This window comes from Anolis sagrei, chromosome 1 (assembly GCF_037176765.1).
Source record: "Anolis sagrei isolate rAnoSag1 chromosome 1, rAnoSag1.mat, whole genome shotgun sequence".
Taxonomy (NCBI): Eukaryota; Metazoa; Chordata; class Lepidosauria; order Squamata; family Dactyloidae; genus Anolis; species Anolis sagrei.
Genome location: NC_090021.1, coordinates 311,379,581 through 311,400,478, shown reverse-complemented (window position 1 = coordinate 311,400,478; position 20,898 = coordinate 311,379,581).

The window sequence follows — 20,898 nt, the reverse complement described above, 5'->3', positions numbered from 1 at the left end:
CTTTTTCCTAATGTTCATTTTTCGTATGCTTTTAGTTGTATTGTTGCTGTTTAAAATTTTAAGTCAATTTGACTCATGATTCTGATAAAGGTGTGGCATAGAGATCATCAACAACAACAACAACAACCAGCAGATTTCCAGATCTCAACTCAGTTTGGGATCTTGTTTCAATTAGCTGCAAACAAATCTGAGCAAAAGAAGCAGCAGCTTATTTTTTTTACAATGTGAAATCATGAATTTGGGTGCCAGGCAGGCCCGTAGCCAGGATTTTGTTTCAGGGAGGGGGCTGAGTTTGGTTCGGTGGGGGGGCTGAGTCTGAGTGAAAGAGGGTCTACCCTAGCAAACCTTTTGTATCGTTACCCCAATACCCCCATGCATATGGGATATATTGAGCATGGTGATCAGATCATGATATGAATAAACATAACAGTTCAAATAATGTACCAGTAAGGCCTTCTCACGGACCACCATGAGAATTTCGGGGGGGGGGCTTAAGCCCCCCAAGCCCCCCAAGCCCCCCCCCCCCAGCTACATGCCTGGTGCCAGGGCACATCCTTGAGAATAAATACCCATGTTCTTGCAATCCTGTATGCCATCAGGGAACATTTGAACTATGTACAATCTGTACTAGACCAAATTGAGTCACAGGTGATTGAAACAAAATAATGTAACCATGGGAAGAAAACAGTTTTCCTTTCACCTTTTAAAGGGAGCCATGATAACAATAATCACTTCTACTTTTAAAAAGACAGAGTATATAAAATATTCATGCCCGTGCTTTTTGGAAAAAAAATTAGCTAGCATCCATATTGTTGTTATGGATTCATATACTAGAGTTATGGACCCTTAACTGCTCTGTATTCATTATTTCTACGTATTCATTGTCTGAAGAAGAATGCCCTCAACTCCCAGCAAAATACTTAATAGCTAGCAATGTATAATGAGCAATGTTTCTGGTTCAGTTGATGATGTTGTACAGAAATAAAGAGATAGTAACCTGGCAAAAGGGAAAAAATGTGCAAAGCTGAAATTTTATTTATTGGCAAGATTTTGTTTTTAGGCCTGAGCTACATCATATGGTCAGGATCATTTAAATTCACAAAATTGAGGAAATACAACACTATCCAATTATTTCCTTCAATGCCAGGCATAGCTACTAGCATTAGAACAGTCTTCAGAATCCACAAGTAGCTGCTGTAAAGGACTGAAGAGTCCATGCAACATATATATGACATGAGACACTACATGAAAAACCAATGACAAATTTTCCCATTTCCTCTTCTAGTGGGATTTGTCATTACATTACAATCTCTATCTTGGAAGGAACAGAATATCTAGCACCACTAGGGACATATGTTTCTGCATATTTTGTTTTTTTATACAGCTGTGGAAACTGTTTAAGTTATTCACCTTATTAGATGAGATTATGAGACATTTGCACATTTAAGTAAAAAGAATCGTACTTGACAACCTTTTCTGTTTAAGGTTGATGAAAAATTGTTGGTACTATTCACATCCCTAGGGTAGATCTGTTGTGTTTTCATTATTGGTAAGAATATCTAAAACATCTAATGATGTGGCTTTACAGTCATGGATACTTATTTGGTTTTCCCCTAGAACGAAACAGATGTTTTGCCTGAAGAGGAACCTATACACCAGTGTCTCACTCTGCTTCTCCTGATGTTTTAGACTTCAGCTCCCACAATTCCTAACAGCTGGTAAGCCAGCTGGGATTTCTGGGAGCTGAAGTCCAAAACACCTGGAGGAGCAGAGTTTGAGAAACAGTAATCTATATTAACATAAGTATCTTGAATAGAATCAGATTGCATGTCACACATGTGTTAGAGCCCCACATCTGCTTCAATGTAGACATTTAAATTGACATTTTTAGAAGTGTTATATAGATAAACCATACATTTCACAGTTATCATGTGAAGGAAGAGTGAGATTGTGCCACACATCTGACACAGGATGTTTCCAGACAGTGCAAAATTCACATTTAAAAAAAGTGGGGGGGGGGGGGTAGAAAATCCTGGGACCTGACTACAGGTTTCCACACAGACCTGTTAGTCCCGGGATTGGGTCCTCCACCATCCTCACAGGGTTCCTCTTTATTGGATCAAGATGGAGGGCAGATGGGGGACATCCAGTGGAAGGCTTTTAAAAAAAACACTCCATTATGCACTGTTGTATATGCACACATGTGAATTTTAATATAAATATAAACAGATTTGAATGTATGCATATAAGGTCCAGCACATAATAGAAGGAGTTAAAAAAACTTCTGCTGGATCTCTCTCCTCCCCCAATTATTAATTCAAGCTCTGTTTAATATTATAAAGTCTAAAATAAAGAGTTTCAAAGAGTTCTTATTGCTTTCCACTTGTGCTTCCCTTGAGCCATCTGTGTGTCCTTTTGACAGCTCAATCAGCTGATCAGCTGATGGCTATTCAGTGAAATAAAGCCTGTATCTATGCAACAATTGTTCTGGCAACTCAGGGATTTTGTACATTCAGAAGAGCAGTACTCACACCACATCTATGCACATAAGAACTTTATTTCATTTTGAATCCTCAACTGTGTCATTCCTGTCATTGCTGAAAAAAGCCATAGAACTCTGGGAGAGCTCCCAGCCATCATTGGTTCCCCATCAGCAAATGCACCCTCATAACTGGGAGGGTGACTCCCTCTTTCTCCCTGGTCACGATGTCAGCATGGGGGTGCCCACAATGGCTAGTACCTCTGCTGGAACTTTGTGGCCAGGCAAGATAAAGTGACAGTCCAGTCAGCCCAAATCAGTTCTAGCTCAATTGTATCATGTACACTCTGTCCCGCTGCTGTTTCATGTGGGAGCCAAAGTATGTACACATATCCATGACCTGTAGGCATCTTTTGGACTGTCCCTGAAATAACTGGCTGGTATAAGCAAGCTCTGGGATTCATTGGCCCATGGCCAATGGTTGGGTTTCTTAGCTCTGTGAATTTGAACCTACAACTCTCAAGCCCCAATCCAATACTCTAATCTCCACGCCACACTGGTTCTCACTATATGTCACTGATTTATATCTTTACAGAAAATAAAGCAGGCACCCATACATCTGAATTGGTTTGAGTTGTGATTTAAAAGTAATTATGGGTGGAAATCTGTATTGGCTATTATGCCGAAAATGTAAACATTAATTTTCTATAAATCTCTTTTCTATGGTACACCTTTAAAGCCTTTTAAACATGCAGATTGGGGTGGTTCTTTGACATTTATTGCAGTGTTTTGTTGTTCTCATTACTAACACACCTGTCATTACTTTGCTGTAATTTTATTAGCTGGGATGGGATTGGAGACAAACCAAACTCTTTGAAAAGGCTGCATTATTGATCCCATTTAATCATGTCTTTAAAGGAACCATTTATCTGTCACCCAAGATGTCTCATTCACCACCAAAAGGACAAAAAGAATGCTGAATAATTAGTTCAGGGGGAGCACAGGATCGAAAAACAAAAGATTCACTAATGAAAAATTAGAGATTATTTCAGAATGGGGATACTATAATTTCTACAAGATTTATATTCTAAACTACATCACTAACAGGCGTGTTTTTTTTTCCTTTCATGGCAAACAGCAAGAATGATTCAATTTAGACGGGGTTACACTCCCCCTGAAGACGCAGGTTCGCAGCTTGGGAGTGATCCTGGACTCATCGCTGAGCCTGGAGCCCCAGGTCTCAGCGGTGGCCGGGAAAGCTTTTGCACAACTAAAACTTGTACGCCAGCTGCGCCCGTACCTTGGGAAGTCGGATCTGGCCACGGTGGTCCATGCTCTTGTCACATCCCGACTGGATTACTGCAACGCACTCTACGTGGGGTTACCTTTGAAGACTGCTCGGAAACTCCAACTAGTCCAGTGGGAGGCAGCCAGATTGCCCACCGGAGCGGCATATAGGGAGCATAACACCCCCCTGTTATGCCAGCTCCACTGGCTGCCAATCCAATTCCGAGCACAATTCAAGGTGCTGGTTTTGACCTACAAAACCCTATACAGTTCCGGCCCAGTGTATCTGTCCGAACGGATCTCCCTCTACGTCCCACCTCGGAGTCTAAGAACTTCTGGGGAGGCCCTGCTCTCAACCCCGCCTTTATCACAAGTGAGACTGGCGGGGACGAGGAGCAGGGCCTTCTCAGTAGTGGCCCCCCACCTGTGGAACTCACTCCCCGGGGAGATCAGATCAGCGACTTCCCTTCTCTCATTCAGGAAAAAGCTGAAAACTTGGATGTGGGACCAGGTTTTTGGAAACTCTGGCAGCTAAAAAGAAAGACCATAATGATGGGCAAATAATGACGAAATGTAATGGACCTATGGAACTCGAAACACTGACCATGAGATTGTTTACTATTGTGCTATTGTGTTATATATTGATGTTTTTAATCTGTTAATTGTTTAATTATTTTAATTGTTTTATATATGTATGTACTTGGATATGGGCATCGAATTGTGCCTTCTTTTTGTAAGCCGCCCTGAGTCCCCCCTCGGGGGTGAGAAGGACGGGGTATAAGTAGCAGAAATAATAATAATAATAATAATAATAATAATAATAATAATAATAATTTGGGATAATATGATCAAAGAGTGAAAGTCCTCTGCACTAGCATCCATGAACTCCAAAGAGATACTCTCCTTTTCCTATGTCTGGTCCATGTACAGTTTTGTCATGTGTATGTTCTTTTTTAAACAAAGTAGGATAATTCCTCTATTTTTGCCTTTCCCATCCCCAATATATACAAATAGGTACTGTCTGAACAGTGCAGAACAATATACTTCATGCATTTAGTATGAAGCATGCAGAATGTTTCATATACATATTTTGAATGCAAACATTTATTTCCAGTTGTATCTACAACCAACCATTATTGTGTAGATTCTGGAGTGCCAGTTGCATCCAGGTCTGGGAGATCCAAAGTGAGACAAGACTTTTGAACCTTATACTTGCTTAATGTATAATTAGTGCTGGGTTCTTCAGAGATCATGCTGTCTGTATTTTGCCAGCCCCAGTTTAGGTATTTAACTGAACATATCCAGTCTCTCTCCAAACCAAATGTCACTTCTAGACAAATGTTATGATCTAGCAGAGTATAGACACACAGTTTGATAAGTATCAAAGACAACTTCTCAGTCACTTATGCAGTTCCTTTTTTGTCAAAGTCCTTTGTAATATGAAAGAAAATTCAAGATAGAGTTTAAAAGGCACAAATTCAAACACAGCACAAGAAAAGAATAACCAGAGTTGTGAGCAAGGAAGACGATGCTTGAACTATGCTGAATGTAATGGGTTTAGATGAACAGATGAGAGTGTGAGTGTAGCAATGTTTAAAAGTAAAGGCACTTTTCAAATACAATATCTTATACTTTCACAGGGAAAGTTTACAGTTTCTATGCATGGCCAAATCCATTAGTTTTGTCTCACTTTTCCTTCCACCTAATTAGGGAGTCAAATATGTTTAGATATGTGATATTTAAGTACCCCATAACAGCAATCCAGAGGCTTTTTTTTCTTTTTCCAAGGGAACATCTGATGTAACAATCTCACATTTTAAGAAAAGTAACCAATTTTGTTCCCTTTCTCAGCTCCATGACCATTTTTTTTATTATTTCTGATGCTTTGCAGGCTCTTTCTATGAAATATTGTTTTGCCTTCATACTCCTTTAACTTGGAATGGCACATAAAAATGGCATTTTGAATTGTTTCCTTATAAAGGAAAAGAAAACAGAGATTTAAATTGAAGATTTAGGAGCAATTACCCTGCTACCAGAATTATATTTAAATAACAAAAATGGCTTTAAAAGGGGAGGTTCCAATAGCCCATGAAAAAGTTTGTTTGCTGCAACCTTGATTTTAGCCCATGAAAAGGATACAATGTAAATATGGTAAAATGCAGAATGAAGTTATTAGTTGAAACCGCAAGTGCAGTATTTAAAGAGAAATTATATGTCAATTCCCATATCCCAAAGAAAAAGCCATTGAGAGTTAGACTTTAGATTCATTTCATGTATTGATACATCAAGCATCTGCAAATACCCCATTCAAATCTCTCTCCTCTTTTTTTATAAACCTAAACATTTCAAACTGGTGTTCGAGTTACATATCAGTAGAAAATATGATTGTTACTATTCTCGTAATTAATCATTTCCTTTTTTTAGGATGTTGAAGAATTTGTGTGTATGGATGTGACAGTTATTGTTAAGTTCAACTTATTGTCAAAGGCTTTCATGGCCGGAATCACTGGGTTGTTGAGAGTTTTCAGGGCTGTATGGCCAAGTTCCAGAAGCATTCTCTCCTGACATTCCACCTGCATTTATGGCAGGCATCCTCAGGGGTTATGAGGTCAATTGTTTTCAGTAGGTTTATACTAATCATGTCTGTGGTTATATTTTTCCAAGGATTGCACAACAGAAGTAAGGTAATGCAATCAGAATCTAGAAGCTCCAACTAGCCACTAAGGCACCACTGGTTCTTAATAAAACATGCTATCAGTCTGTAGTTGACTATGGACCACTCTTGGGCACTTCTGTAATCCTCCCCTTCTGTCCCTCATCTACAGCAGGACTATTCAAGTGAAGGAAGGCTATTACAGAAAAACCATGTGTCCTGAGGGTTTTCAATGGGAAGTAATACTCATTTCTATACATGGAATTCTTACGCTGTACTGGACATTAGGATCACAGTCAAAATTTTCTTGATTGCTTTATTCCTCAATGTTGGAAGCATAATTCCAACAAAAATACACAGTAAGATAAACGGCATTCTATCTTTTGATGTTTCTGTTCTCAGAAAATTTTCTGAATTGTTTATACATAATTACATATACAACTTTATATATTCCCAGCCGTATTCCCATTTGTGAAATCTGTCAGTTGTTATTCAGCTTCTCTCTCTTTCTCTCCCTCCGCTCTTCCAATGAAAAATGTTTCATTAGTATATTCTCCATTATCAAGTCTGAAAACAAGATATTTTAGGCAAAATGTGTAAAAATTATATGGCAAAGACTGTAAAATAAATATTTCTGCATCATATAACTCAAAGGATCCTATTTTCTTCTCCTAGACTATGCCATACGAACCTGTTTCCAATTTATTCTACTATAATTGGGGACCTATCTATATCTTGAAATTCTTGAGCGCTATGAATAATCTGAGTATAATATGATTTTCAAAATATTTGCATCTATGGCTGAAATAAACATAATGTAAACTAAGGAACTTGGCCAAGAAACCTGTAGATGGAAAGTTTATAATACACATGAAAGATAACATGATGTCATGTTTCAGAACAATTTCTTTTTCTTTCTCTACAAACATGTATTAAGCAACAACCAGGCTATGTGTTAGTTTATACACAAGCAAAATGCCGACTAGACATTGTATACTGTAGCAGCTCATTTAGATGTGACATTTCAGACTCATTGGTCTCATTTACTCTTTGTTTATTAACAGGAAAAAAAATCCCAAAATGAATCCATGTATGGCCATTCTGTCCTGGCAGAACTTTGGTCATTGAATACACATGAGATGTATATTAAAGTACTATGATGCCATTGTTTGTGAAGGCCAGGATATAATTGGGACTGAACTGAGATACACTGAATATTAGTACATTACTTCTTCAAATGAAATAATTTTTTAAAAAACACCACCAAAGTTTTCCCAAATCTCAACTATTGGGTATTATTTCATCTCTCAGAGAAAACCAAACACACGCACACACACGCACACATGTGCACACACTAAGAGGATACTGATCTGAAAAAAATGAAACAAGTGCAGCTTGAATAGAAATTGCCCCATGTTGCTGGTCCATCTAGCTCCAGAATTGTTCTTGCACCTCAAGATACTATGCCAGGCCCATTATTCAGTCTAGTTTGTGCTGCAAGACTGATTTGTTCCCTGGGTTGCAGTGAGTTTTCCAGAAGCATTCTCTCCTGATGTTTCACCCACATCTATGGCAAGCATCCTGAGAGGTTGTCAGCTGTATTAGAAACTAGACATGGGAAGTTTATATATCTGTGGAAGGTCCAGAGTGGAAGAAAGAACTTTTGTCTGTTGGATGTTGCAATTACTCACTTTGATTAGCATTGAAAAGCCTTGCATCTTCAAGGTCTGGCTGATTCTTGCCTGGGTAAATATTTGGTTGGGAGTTTTTAGCTGGCCCTGATTGCTTCCTTTCTGGAATTCCACTGTTTTGTGAGTGTTGCTCTTTATTTCCCAAAACTACTAAATCACTTCAGAAGCACATTTTCTCATTCTGACTGGGGCTTCCCTTAAGCTGCTTTCCTTTTCCTCTAAAGGAAGTATTTCAGAGCTGAAGAGTTTCCATCTCGTTTCTTTGGAATCTTTTTCTTCTTCTTCAACAGGAAGGCTTAGGGAGTCACCCAGCTCATCTTCAGGGTTTGGTCCTCAAGGAAGGAACAAAGTCACTGAAGAACAGTGCCTCCCAATCCCATCCCTGCAAGATGGCCCAGAAGGATACCATGGTTGATGTTATTGAAAGCCATGGAGAGGTCCAGGAGAACCAACAGGGATACACTCACCCTGTCTAACTCTCTTTGTAGATCATCTATCAAGGTTAGCAATGCCATTTCAGTTCTGTAAACAGGACTTAAACCAGACTGAAATAGATCTAGATAATTGCTTTTTTCCAAGAAACTTTGGAGCCGAGAGGCCACCACCTTCTCCATGACCTTGCTCAAAAAGGGGAGGTTTGAGACAGGCCGATAGTTACTTAGTTGAGTGGGATCCAGTAATGTTTTTTTTCAATAGAGGTTTTACTCCTGCCTCCTTAAGGCTGGTTGGAATTTTGCCTTGAACTAAGGAGGGATTTACCAGCACTTTCACCCACTCTGCCAGGCTCCCCTGTCTTGCCTAATATGCCAGGAAGGGCAAGGCTCAAGGATGCAGGTGGTCGCCATCATTTCTCCCAAGATCTTGCCCACATCCTCAGGCAAAACAGATTGAAAAGAATCCTATAAAACAGGACAAGTAGGAGCCCAGGATACATCAATGGAACTCGCATTAACACTGGCATCTAAGTCAGAACAGATCTGAGTGACTTTATCTGCAAAGGACCTCATTCTTTGCAATGAGCTGTGAAGTGGTTAGGGTCCCTAATCTAAGAGACAGGGTGGAATAGTCTTCTGGTCACTCAAAATTGTTTGGTTCGATGGTCCTTTGCAGATGTATTGTTGGCAGCAGCATCAGATTTCTGTGCTGCCTTCATTGCCAAGGAAGGGACTCTCCACACCAACACAGTTGGTGGGGAGAGCGATTTGCCCCACCCCCTGAAGGGAGAGAATGGGAGGTTCCATTCAGAACCTCCTAGAAGAGGGGCGGGGGCTGGCTGATCACGTGAGCCAGCCCCTTACCTTCAGTCTTGTTAGACTTTTCGAGAGGATAGACGTACCTTCGCTCTCTGCTGCTCGCTCTCTGCTGCTCAGGTCGGTCTCGTGAGCAGATGGGGAAGGAGGGGGTCCTTCCCTCCTTCCCCTGGCGATCCTCGGCAGCGGGGGCGACAGCGGAGCATTTAGCAGGGAGGTTGCCCAGCCGGCGGAGCGAGAGGCGCGCGCTTGGGTCATCCCGGGACGCGGCCGCCATTTTCTCGCCGGCGCTGGGGCAGGGGCGCTATTCCCCACCCCCTCGGCCCATTCCAGGCCTTGCCTCTAGGTTCGGGCACCACTGTGGGGCCGTGTGCCGCCCGCTCGCGGTGGGGCGCCGGGTTGGGCGCTGCCGCGATGGCCGCCTTGTCACAGCGGTTTGGCGGCTGCGGCCGCCATTTTGGCTTAGGCAGCCGTCTTTTTCGGCGCGGATAGCGCAAGGGTGAGGCAGGGCCCCGATCTGGCCTGGATGAGCGCCGCAAGGCGGGGCCTCGATCCGGCCGTGTTGCGCGCTGCCGGATACCCGGCTTTAGGCTTCAGGCGGCACGGCGGCGGTGCCGGCCGTTCTAGATGGCCGATGGCTCGCGGCTTGGGCTCCGTTTTGTTTTATGAGCACCGCTACGTTAGGCGCCATTTTGAAGGAAATTTTCTGTTGGAGCCCTTGGCCACGTTGCTGGGCAGTGCAGCCATGGAAAAGGTGGAGGCCTCGATTCGGCCGCGCTCCAGTGGAGGCGGGGGCCCTGATCCCGCCACACTAATGGCGGTGGCGGTCTTCGCCAGCCGCAATAGGGGAAGGGATGAGGGTTTTCATTCCTTTGGGTAGCGGCCGCCATTTTGTTGGGCGCGCTGCTGCTATTTCGTGTATGCACGGCCTGTTTTGGCATGCCAGTTAGATAATTTGTGTAGGGGATGTCCTGAAATGGGACTCCTTTTGGTTTCAGCCCTTTATTGTAGCTGTGTCAAGTTATGTTGAATTTACAATAAATAAAGGAATAAATACGTAAATAAATAAATAATATAACTCAATAAATAAATGATTGCATATAATAAATATATATTTAAAAAAAAAATTAAAAGAGGATGAAAAGGGAGAAAGTGAAGGGGAAGGATAACCCTTTGAAAGTGTTATATAGGCTGCTGCCCCTAGTATGAATCAGCACCCACATAGGGGGTAGTGACCCCCACCCCTTTTTACACCACGCGGGGAATACAGGGTGATGTTAAAATATCACGTCCAGCTTAACAATGGGGGGATAGGATTTGAAATCTCCAGGGTTGAATCTGAATGAGGTTAGAAAGCTTAATGGGGACTCATCTTTACAGAGCTCTAAATTCGGGGCGGGTCTAACAATAATAATAATAATAATAATAATAATAATAATAATAATAACAACATAAAAAATGAATAAATAAACAAATAAATAAAAAAGAAGATGTGCTTCAAAGCAGCTCCAGATTCTTCATGCTGTTTATATTTCTAGACATCTATCTCTTTCAACTTTTGATTCTACTCCGCCATGCGGGTTAAGTCCTTTGTTGCCCGTTGTATATGGGGTTGCTTTAATTGCAGTCTGTTCTAACTCTTTGATTCTATGACTCTAAGGGGCTTAGTCGTAGGCTATGGATTGGCGCAGTGTGTCTCTTTCAACTCTTTGATTCTAGGTTTGTGTAGTGCGGCGAGCACATTGACATCACCAGAGGGAGTGGATAGGGGTTGCCATGGGGGCGGTGGCCAGGTGTGGAGCAGGCTCTCATTGGCATTCTACTCTCTTTTCTTTTATAGGATGCCATCAAGGAAGAACAGGGGGGGCCCTAAGGGGAAGGGTCCCGTGGAGAAGACGGGTCACAAGCGCCCTTTGCGGCAAGATGGGTCGTCGTCGGATGAAGAGGGGGTGTCTATGGAAGATTTGGAGGCCCTTCTGCAGCGTGTTAACCAAATAGAGCAAAATAGGGGGGTTGGTTTAGGTGGGGTTGGTTTAGGCCCCACTCGACGGGCAAGTAAGAAGCAGTTATTCAAATCTCTGTTGTCCCGTGTCTCTATTATAGAATCGACCTCAGCCGCGGGGGCGGAAAGGGCAGTTCGGCTTCCTGAACAACCAGCGGTTCCAGGGGCTGCAGAGGGCTCTTTGGTGGTGTCTTCGGCCGTGCAGACTATCACCAGCCCCGAAGTTCATCCGTCTGTGCAGGCTTCCTCTGGCTCCGCAGCAGCTGCTGTGGCCGGACCCAGTCAGCCCACGGCATTGGCCTCCACGGCCAGTGCTGTGGCCGGGTCCACTCAGTTGGTCGGTTCGAGTGTTGCCACTGTCGAGGTAGCGGGGCGTGGGCAGTTGGTGACGGCTGTCCCAGCAGGTACTTCCACCACACTTACATCAGCATGTGCTACACTCACATCATCAACTACTTCTGGCTCACTCACTTGGCCATGGGGCCAGGGTCGGGCTCAAACGGTGGTGGGGACGCAGTCACATGTTGCAGTTGGGATGCAGTCTGAGGGTGGTTTGGACCCCAAGATAGGGGAACATAAGGATGATGCCAACGCTCAAGTGGTTAAGCCAGTTGCTGTCACTTTAGAGTCGGCCAGAACGGGGGAAGCGAACAAATTTTGGGGGACTGCAAAGTGGCCTCCACAGGCGACACCTACTGTTAGCCTTTCGGGTTTGGGCTCTCATTTGGCATCGAAAACAATGGAAAAGATATTAAGAAACGAATATGTGGATATCTTTTCTTTGTACTTTCGGGATATGGATAAGAAGGAGAAGGAGGAGTTAGATGAGGACAGTAAAGAGAAGATCAAGAAGCGCAAGGTTGAGCAGAATTGGGAGAATTGGCTCCCTTGTTTCACAATGTACGCGAACTTGCTTTCTGATGCTGCCCCGGAAAGGGCTACGGCTTTGTGGCAGTATCAGAATATCATTAACAAAGCGTACGTGAGTGGCCCGCCTAACGCTTGGCTGGAATATGATAGACGGTTTAGAACCGAGGCGGCTTCGCATCCGGACAAGCGTTGGGACTTGATTGATGATCAAATTTGGATTGAAGTGATGAATCCATCTAGGGCTTCCTCTGCCTTGAAGGCGGATAGTGGGCACACTATTCAGAACACGGCGGGACAGCCCTCTCGGCAGGGGGCTCCCCAGCTGCAGTACCAGGGCCAAAAGCCTTTATGCTGGGAATTTGTGGCTCAGGGAGCCTGTTCACGGAAGGACTGTCGCTTCGCGCACTCGTGTGCCATTTGTTATGGGACTCACCCATCCCGAAATTGCCCCAAGGGGAGAGCTGCGAGGAGTAATACTAGGGACACTCAATTCGTTAAAAAACCTTCAGGACAGGCCGCGGTTGCACAGGGGCCTCAGCCTAATTAAATTAAATCAGTTGTAGGTTTGGCCGGATCAGTTCTCCCATAAGGGGGCAGTTAAGTACCTATGGGAAGGTTTTAGAGGGTTTTCATATTCCTGTGTTACGGGGCGGGGGGAAATAGGTCGATTACCGGCGATAGGTTCGCCCTGTGCTTGTTTGTTTGTCGTTTATTTTGCAGGAACTGCCAGGCTGGTGCTTAGATGGAGAATCCTTGTTGTGGGCATAATTATGTCCACTGGGCGGAGAGATACGCCAGGAACTCATCCTTTGGCCAGCATCTGGGTGCGCTTCCACTGCATTGGTCGAGTGGAAGGGTGTTCGGGGCCCTCATTGGGCCGGTGCTCCATATCGGAGGTAACGTTCTGGGCCTGCTCTACAGCAGGGCCCGGTATCTACAAGCCCGTGCTGACATTTTTTAGATCTGGCAGGCATGGACCCGGGTTCACATCGCTTGGTCGGCCATCATTCCACGCCTTCGGTGGCAGGAGGCGGTGATGTCAGGAAGTTCGAGAAGGCCAGAAAGCGTGTGAACCGGGCCATGCGCACGGCTTTAGCACGGGGCAGGGGGTCTTACATCCCACATAAGGACATCACGCATGACAAAACACAGTTTTACCGTTATGACGGGGTTCATTTAACTGATTTGGGTGACGCACACTTTTTAGCTGATTTGCAGTTAGGCATTCAGGAAGTTTTAAGGGGCTTGGTGGGGGATGGGGGCGAAATGGACATTTGCCCCCAATCTGTGGCGTAAATAGTTCAGGAAAACACTGACATGGAGGTATACACATGGCACCCATTAAGGGTGGGGGGCACTGTACAACAAACACTCACCTAGAAGTCAACAAATGGGTGAGGGGACATCCATTGGCCCAGTAAAGAGAGAAGCTGATATCAATAATCGGACACAGGCTTCTCCAGACTTTTACCTTCAGGTTGCCTGGTTGGGGATCCAGGGCACACTGACATCACACACGCAGTAGCTGGGGACGCTGCCTCAGCTTGCCACCAAGTTCCTTGACACTTAGTTTAGTTCAGGTAAAGTTAAATAGGTAACATTCAATAAAAGTTGCCCAATTTGAATCCATACCTTTGTTGTCTGTCTCGTTATTTCAGGGGTTAAGGGGCAAGGGACTCTCCACACCAACACAGTTGGTGGGGAGAGCGATTTGCCCCACCCCCTGAAGGGAGAGAATGGGAGGTTCCATTCAGAACCTCCTAGAAGAGGGGCGGGGGCTGGCTGATCACGTGAGCCAGCCCCTTACCTTCAGTCTTGTTAGACTTTTCGCCCGCCACTCCCGCCCATTGACAGTATATGTTGGTTGCCCGTTTGGAGCCGGGTAGGAATTTTTTGCCTCTCATGTTCTGGGGGGTTTTTTCGCCTACCCTATACTGTTATTAGGGGCTAGATGGAGTGGTTTGGTTTAAATAGGCCAGCGTAAATAGTTCAGGAAAACACTGACATGGAGGTATACACATGGCACCCATTAAGGGTGGGGGGCACTGTACAACAAACACTCACCTAGAAGTCAACAAATGGGTGAGGGGACATCCATTGGCCCAGTAAAGAGAGAAGCTGATATCAATAATCGGACACAGGCTTCTCCAGACTTTTACCTTCAGGTTGCCTGGTTGGGGATCCAGGGCACACTGACATCACACACGCAGTAGCTGGGGACGCTGCCTCAGCTTGCCACCAAGTTCCTTGACACTTAGTTTAGTTCAGGTAAAGTTAAATAGGTAACATTCAATAAAAGTTGCCCAATTTGAATCCATACCTTTGTTGTCTGTCTCGTTATTTCAGGGGTTAAGGGGCAATAGGGTTTTAAATAGGCTCTAGACCATGCTTGGTCAGTTTTCCACTAACACGCCTCTATTCTCTGTTTCACTTGCTTCATTGCTACCAGCTCTCAGAAAAAAAAACAAAAAAAAAACAGGGAGCTGATTTGGTTCTGCTATGCGAAAGGCGACATTCAGGAGAAATTGTGTCAACCACCCTGGCCACCTCCTAATTCCAGAGGTCAGTCAGAGCTTTCACAGAATCACCTACAGAGAAGACAGGAAAATCCCCAAGAGCCATCAGGAATCCAACTGGATACATAATTTTCTGGGGCAGACCATCATAATAATCAGTCCTCACCACTGCAGAGGTTTAGAGCCCCAGTTAGTCTAAACCCAACCAGGTAGTGATCGGTTCATGACAAAGGAACTGTAGACAATTCCTCCACAATACCATCACCATAATTTCAAGCCAAACAGAAGACCAAGTCAAAGTTATGTTCAGCACTATGGGCAGTTCCAGAAATCTTTTGTGACAGACTCATGGTTGTAATGGCAGCCATGAAGTCCTGAGCCACTTCCAACAGAGTGGTCTCAGCATGGAAATTGTAGTCTCCCAGCATTATTAGCCACTGGGACTCCAACACCAGGCCCGAGACCACTCTGGCTAGCTCAGGCAGGGAGATTTTTGGGCAGAGGGGTGGATAATACACCAACAGAATCCCTGTTCTGTCTCAGCCAGCCACATTCAAAAGTGCTTGACTGTGGGATGGGACACCTGGTCAAGTGGATGATATCCCAATAGACCATTGCAGTTCCTCCTCCCTGACCCCTGGGTCTTGCTTGCTGCTGCACACAGAAACCTGGCAGACAGAGCTGGGAGCGATTGCCCCCCCCCCCCCATTCAACCAGGTCTCTGTGATATAGACCAGGTTGGTTTGTTCATCCAAGATCAAATCCTGGATGGCAGCTGTCTTACCATTCACCAACCTAACATTGAGCAGCAGCACTTTTAACTTGGGGGACTTACCTTCAGGTTTATCCAGACTGTTTATGGCCTGAGATGGCCTGGGGGCAGTAAGAACTTTTTGATGTGCCCCCTGCTATCACCTCCTCCCACCCCCCTTCCTGCCCAGAAGCACCTCTATAGGCTTTCCCCACCCCCATATTCTGAGTAGATGCACCAACTGCATTTGTCAAGAGCAATGGGGGAAGGTTCAGTTTATTTACCATTGTTAATAGTTTACAAAATTGTATTTATATTAAGGACAGAAGGCTTTGTTGTTTAAACTGGTCAATGACTAGTTGTCCAGGCCAGAAGAGAGTTTGGTTTCATTATATAGTTTTACTAGTTTCATCCATGATACAAAATATTTGTGACGGAAACATTTATGCAGAAGCTATGCCCACTGGAAATGCTGTGGAAAGAGGGACTAATTCTATAAACTGGTGGCCAAACCTCAGGAATGTATAAATTTAGAACCTGATTATTACAGTGTCTTGGACACTCTACAGACAAGCCTAGAAGTACCATGGGATGAATTCATATTCCCCTGGAATGTTTTGGAAAAATAGTTCTTAGGCACCAAATATCAATTGTAATATCAAATCACCAATTACATAGTCAAGCCATTGTCAATAATAGCATTTAATTGCATGCTGAGATATTAAATTAAATCCACATGATAAAATATGCATTTGGGATGGATTCATTTATTATATAAATACATTAGCCGGCTGCTTAAAGTTGATTAGCAAGATTTTAGCTCAGCATAGGAAATTGTTCTGCTAATCCAACCACTTCACTCTATATTTTCTTACTACAGAAACTACATCGCATAATGTTTCTATGGAAAAGAAATGAACTTCAACTGAAATACAGCTGCACCAAATATTCAAATATTTTCAATCTAGTAATACATTGAAGGGGACTATCTTTTCAGCTGTAGTAGGTTCTACCTCCGAACAGTAATAGGGAAGTCATAACCAATAAAAGGCCAAGAATCTATTCTGTGTCCCTGTTATTCCATTTCCCTGCTTTCCCCTGCTGTTGGTTCATTTGAGAGTCTGATTTACAAAATAATTGTGGAGTATGTGCTGTTCTAACTTGATTTTGCTCCCTTCCTTCCAATTTGTTTCTTTTCCCATCATTTGCATCTCTTGCCCCTGTCCTTTATTGATGCTCACATATATACCATAAAAAGGACACTTCATGGCCTTCTTTCAGTATTCTAATCCATCACAAAAATAGAATTGTATGGGATGGAATAGGAATGAGCACATCAGCTATGTCTCATCCTTGGTTATAAAGGCTAAGCTGATCTGCTCATCTCTTTGGTTTTGCTGGCAGGCAAAATTGTTTTTCTTCAAACAACCTTTTAATAGATAATCATCCCTAGAAAAGTTCATATTGTAATATATGCTTTCTAAACTTTTGTATCCTTTGTAGATAATTGTATAACATTTTAAATAAATGTTTTGTTGTTGTTGTTCATTCGTTCAGTCGTCTCCGACTTTTCGTGACCTCATGGACCAGCCCACGCCAGAGCTCCCTGTCGGCCGTCACCACCCCCAGCTCCTTCAAGGTCAGTCCAGTCACTTCAAGGATGCCATCCATCCATCTTGCCCTTGGTCGGCCCCTCTTCCTTTTGCCTTCCACTTTCCCCAGCATAATTGTCTTCTCTAGGCTTTCCTGTCTCCTCATGATGTGGCCAAAGTACTTCAACTTTGTCTCTAGTGTCTTTCCCTCCAGTGAGCAGTTGGGCTTTATTTCCTGGAGGATGGACTGGTTGGATCTTCTCGCAGTCCAAGGCACTCTCAGAACTTTCCTCCAACACCACAGCTCAAAAGCATCAATCTTCCTTCGCTCAGCCTTCCCTAAGGTCCAGCTCTCACATCCGTAGGTTACTACAGGGAATACCATGGCTTTGACTAGGCGGATCTTTTTTGCCAGTCTGATGTCTCTACTCTTTACTATTTTATCGAGACTGGACATTGCTCTCCTCCCAAGAAGTAAGCGTCTTCTGATTTCCTGGCTACAGTCTGCATCTGCAGTAATCTTTGCACCTAGAAATACAAAGTCTGTCACGGCCTGCACGGTTTCTCCCTCTATTTTCCAGTTGTCAATCATTCTTGTTGCCATAATCTTGGGTTTTTTGACGTTTAGCTGCAACCCGGCTTTTGCGCTTTCTTCTTTCACCTTGATTAGAAGGCTCCTCAGCTCCTCTTCGCTTTCGGCCATCAGAGTGGTGTCATCTGCATATCTGAGGTTGTTAACGTTTCTTCCAGCAATTTTTACCCCAGCTTTGCATTCATCCAGCCCCGCACATCACATGATGTGTTCTGCATACATGTTAAATAGGTTGGGTGAGAGTATGCAGCCTTGCCGTACGCCTTTCCCTATCTTGAACCAGTCTGTTGTTCCGTGGTCAGTTCTTACTGTTGCGACTTGGTCCTTGTACAGATTCCTCAGGAGAGAGACCAGGTGGCTTGGTATGCCCATCCCACTAAGAACTTGCCACAATTTATTATGATCCACACAGTCAAAGGCTTTAGAATAGTCAATGAAGCAGAAGTAGATGTTTTTCTGAAACTCCCTGCCTTTCTCCATTATCCAGCGGATATTGGCAATCTGGTCTCTCGTTCCTCTGCCTTTTCTAAACCCAGCTTGAACATCTGGCAACTCTCGCTCCATGTATTGCTGGAGTCTTCCTTGCAGGATCTTGAGCATTACCTTACTGGCATGAGAAGTAAGGGCCACTGTACGGAAGTTTGAGCAGTCTTTCGCATTTCCCTTTTTTGGTATGGGGATATAAGTTGATTTTTTCCAGTCTGATGGCCATTCTTGTGTTTTCCATATTTGCTGGCATATGGCATGCATCACCTTGACAGCATCATCTTTTAAGATTTTAAACAGTTCAGTTGGGATCCCGTCTTCCCCTGCTGCCTTGTTGTTAGCAATGCTTCTTAAGGCCCATTCAACCTCACTCCTCAGGACGTCTGGTTCTAATTCATTCACCACACCGTCAAAACTATCCTCAATATTATTATCCTTCCTATACAGATCTTCTGTATAGTCTCGCCACCTTCTCTTGATCTCTTCAGCTTCTGTTAGGTCCCTGCCATCTTTGTTTCTTATCATACCAATTTTTGCCTGAAATTTACCTCCAATGTTTCTAATTTTCTGGAAGAGGTCTCTTGTCCTTCCTATTCTGTTGTCTTCTTCCACTTCCATGCATTGCTTATTTAAAAATAGTTCCTTATCTCTTCTGGCTAACCTCTGGAATTGCGCATTTAACTGGGCATATCTCCCCTTATCACTGTTTCCTTTTGCTTTCCTCCTTTCTTGGGCTACTTCCAGTGTCTCAGCCGACAACCATTTTGCCTTCTTGGTTTTCTTTTTCTTTGGATCGTACTTTGTTGCCGTCTCCTGAACCATGTCGCGGACTTCTGTCCATAGTTCTTCTGGGACTCTGTTTACTAAATCTAATTCTTCAAATCTGTTCTTCACTTCCACTGTACATTCGCTAGGAATGTTAGTGAGATCATATCTAACTGGTCTGTGTTTTTTCCCTGATCTCTTTAGTTTTATTCTAAATTGGGCAATAAGAAGTTCGTGATCTGAGCTACAGTCAGCCCGAGGTCTTGTTTTCACCGACTGGATGGATGTCCGCCACCTTTGGCTGCAAAGGATGTAGTCAATCTGATTTCGGTGTTGACCATCTGGTGAGGTCCATGTGTAAAGCCGTCTTTTAGGTTGTTGGAAGAGAGTATTCGTTATACACAGCGAGTTTTCCTGGCAAAATTCTATCAGCCTGCGTCCCGCTTCATTTTGTTCTCCCAGACCATGTTTGCCTGTGATCCCTGTTGTCATTTGACTTCCCACCTTGGCATTCCAGTCTCCTGTAATGAAAATAATGTCTCTTTTTGGTGTATTATCCAATAGTTCCTGCAGATCCTCATAGAACTGATCTACTTCTGCTTCTTCAGCAGCTGTGGTTGGGGCGTATATTTGGATCACTGTAATGTTGAAAGGCTTTCCTTGCACTCGAATTGAGATCATTCTGTCATTTTTTGGGTTGTATCCAAGCACCGCTTTAGCGAATTTCTTATTAATTATGAAGGCTACTCCATTTCTTCGATGTTCCTCTTGTCCGCAGTAGTAGATCTGGTGGTCATCTGATGTGAAGTGGCCCATTCCAGTCCATTTCAGTTCGCTGACCCCCAGAATGTCTATCTTTAGTCTTGACATCTCACCAATAACAACATCCAATTTGCCCTGGCTCATAGATCTTACATTCCAGGTTCCTATGGTGTGTTGATCTTTAGAGCATCAGATTCGTCGTTCACCTCCAGTACCGTAGGCCGCTAGCCTTCCTTTCGGCTTTGAGCTAGCTGCGTCATCACATCTGGGGCTAGTTGAACTTATCCTCTGCTCCTCCCCAGTAGCATTTTGGCCATCTTCCGACCTGGGAGTCCCATCTTCCAATGGCATACCGACATATCTCTGGTTGTACTGGTCCATTTAGTTTTCTTGACAAGGATACTGGAGTGGTTTGCCATTGCCTTCCCCAGGGATCACGCTTAGTCTGACCTCTCTGCCACAACCGTCCCGTCTTGGGTGGCCCTTCACGGTTTTGCTCATGACATCATTGAGGTGCTCAAGCTCCAGCGCCCCAACAAGGCGGTGATCCTTTGCTGGAGATGTTTTAACTTTTAATATATATCTGTATGTGGGTGTGTATTGTTAGGATTTAACCAGTTTTATCTGTGAGTCCCATTCTGGGAGAAAGGCAACAAATAAATATATAAGTAGTTCTAGTTAGCTCCATGTATTAGAGAACACACAATGATCACCAAGAGCATGTCTTATTTCTCTGAGCTTCTATTTGTCTGCAGGTGGATGTATATGAATCCAGTCAAAGATAGAAGGAAATAGTTCCAGTTCAGAAGTTTCTACCCCAGTCTTGAACACACTGGAGCATGAGACCCTTGCGGAAGAATCATAGTACATGCTTTGCATGTAGAAGGTCCCAGGCTCACATTGTGTGTCTCATGGACTTATCTAAAGTAAGGTTTTCCCCTGACATTAAGTCCAGTTGTGACTGATTCTGGAGGGTGGTGCTCATCTCCATTTCTAAGCCGAAGAGCTGGCGTTGTCCACAGACACCTCCAAGGTCATGTGGCCGGCGTGACTGCATGGAACACTGTTACCTTTCCACCGGAGTGATACCTATTGATCTACTCACATTTGCATGTTTTAAACTGCCAGGTTGGCAGAAGCTGGGGCTAGCAGCGGGAGCTCACCTCGCTCCCCATATTTGAACCTGCAACCTTTCTATCAGC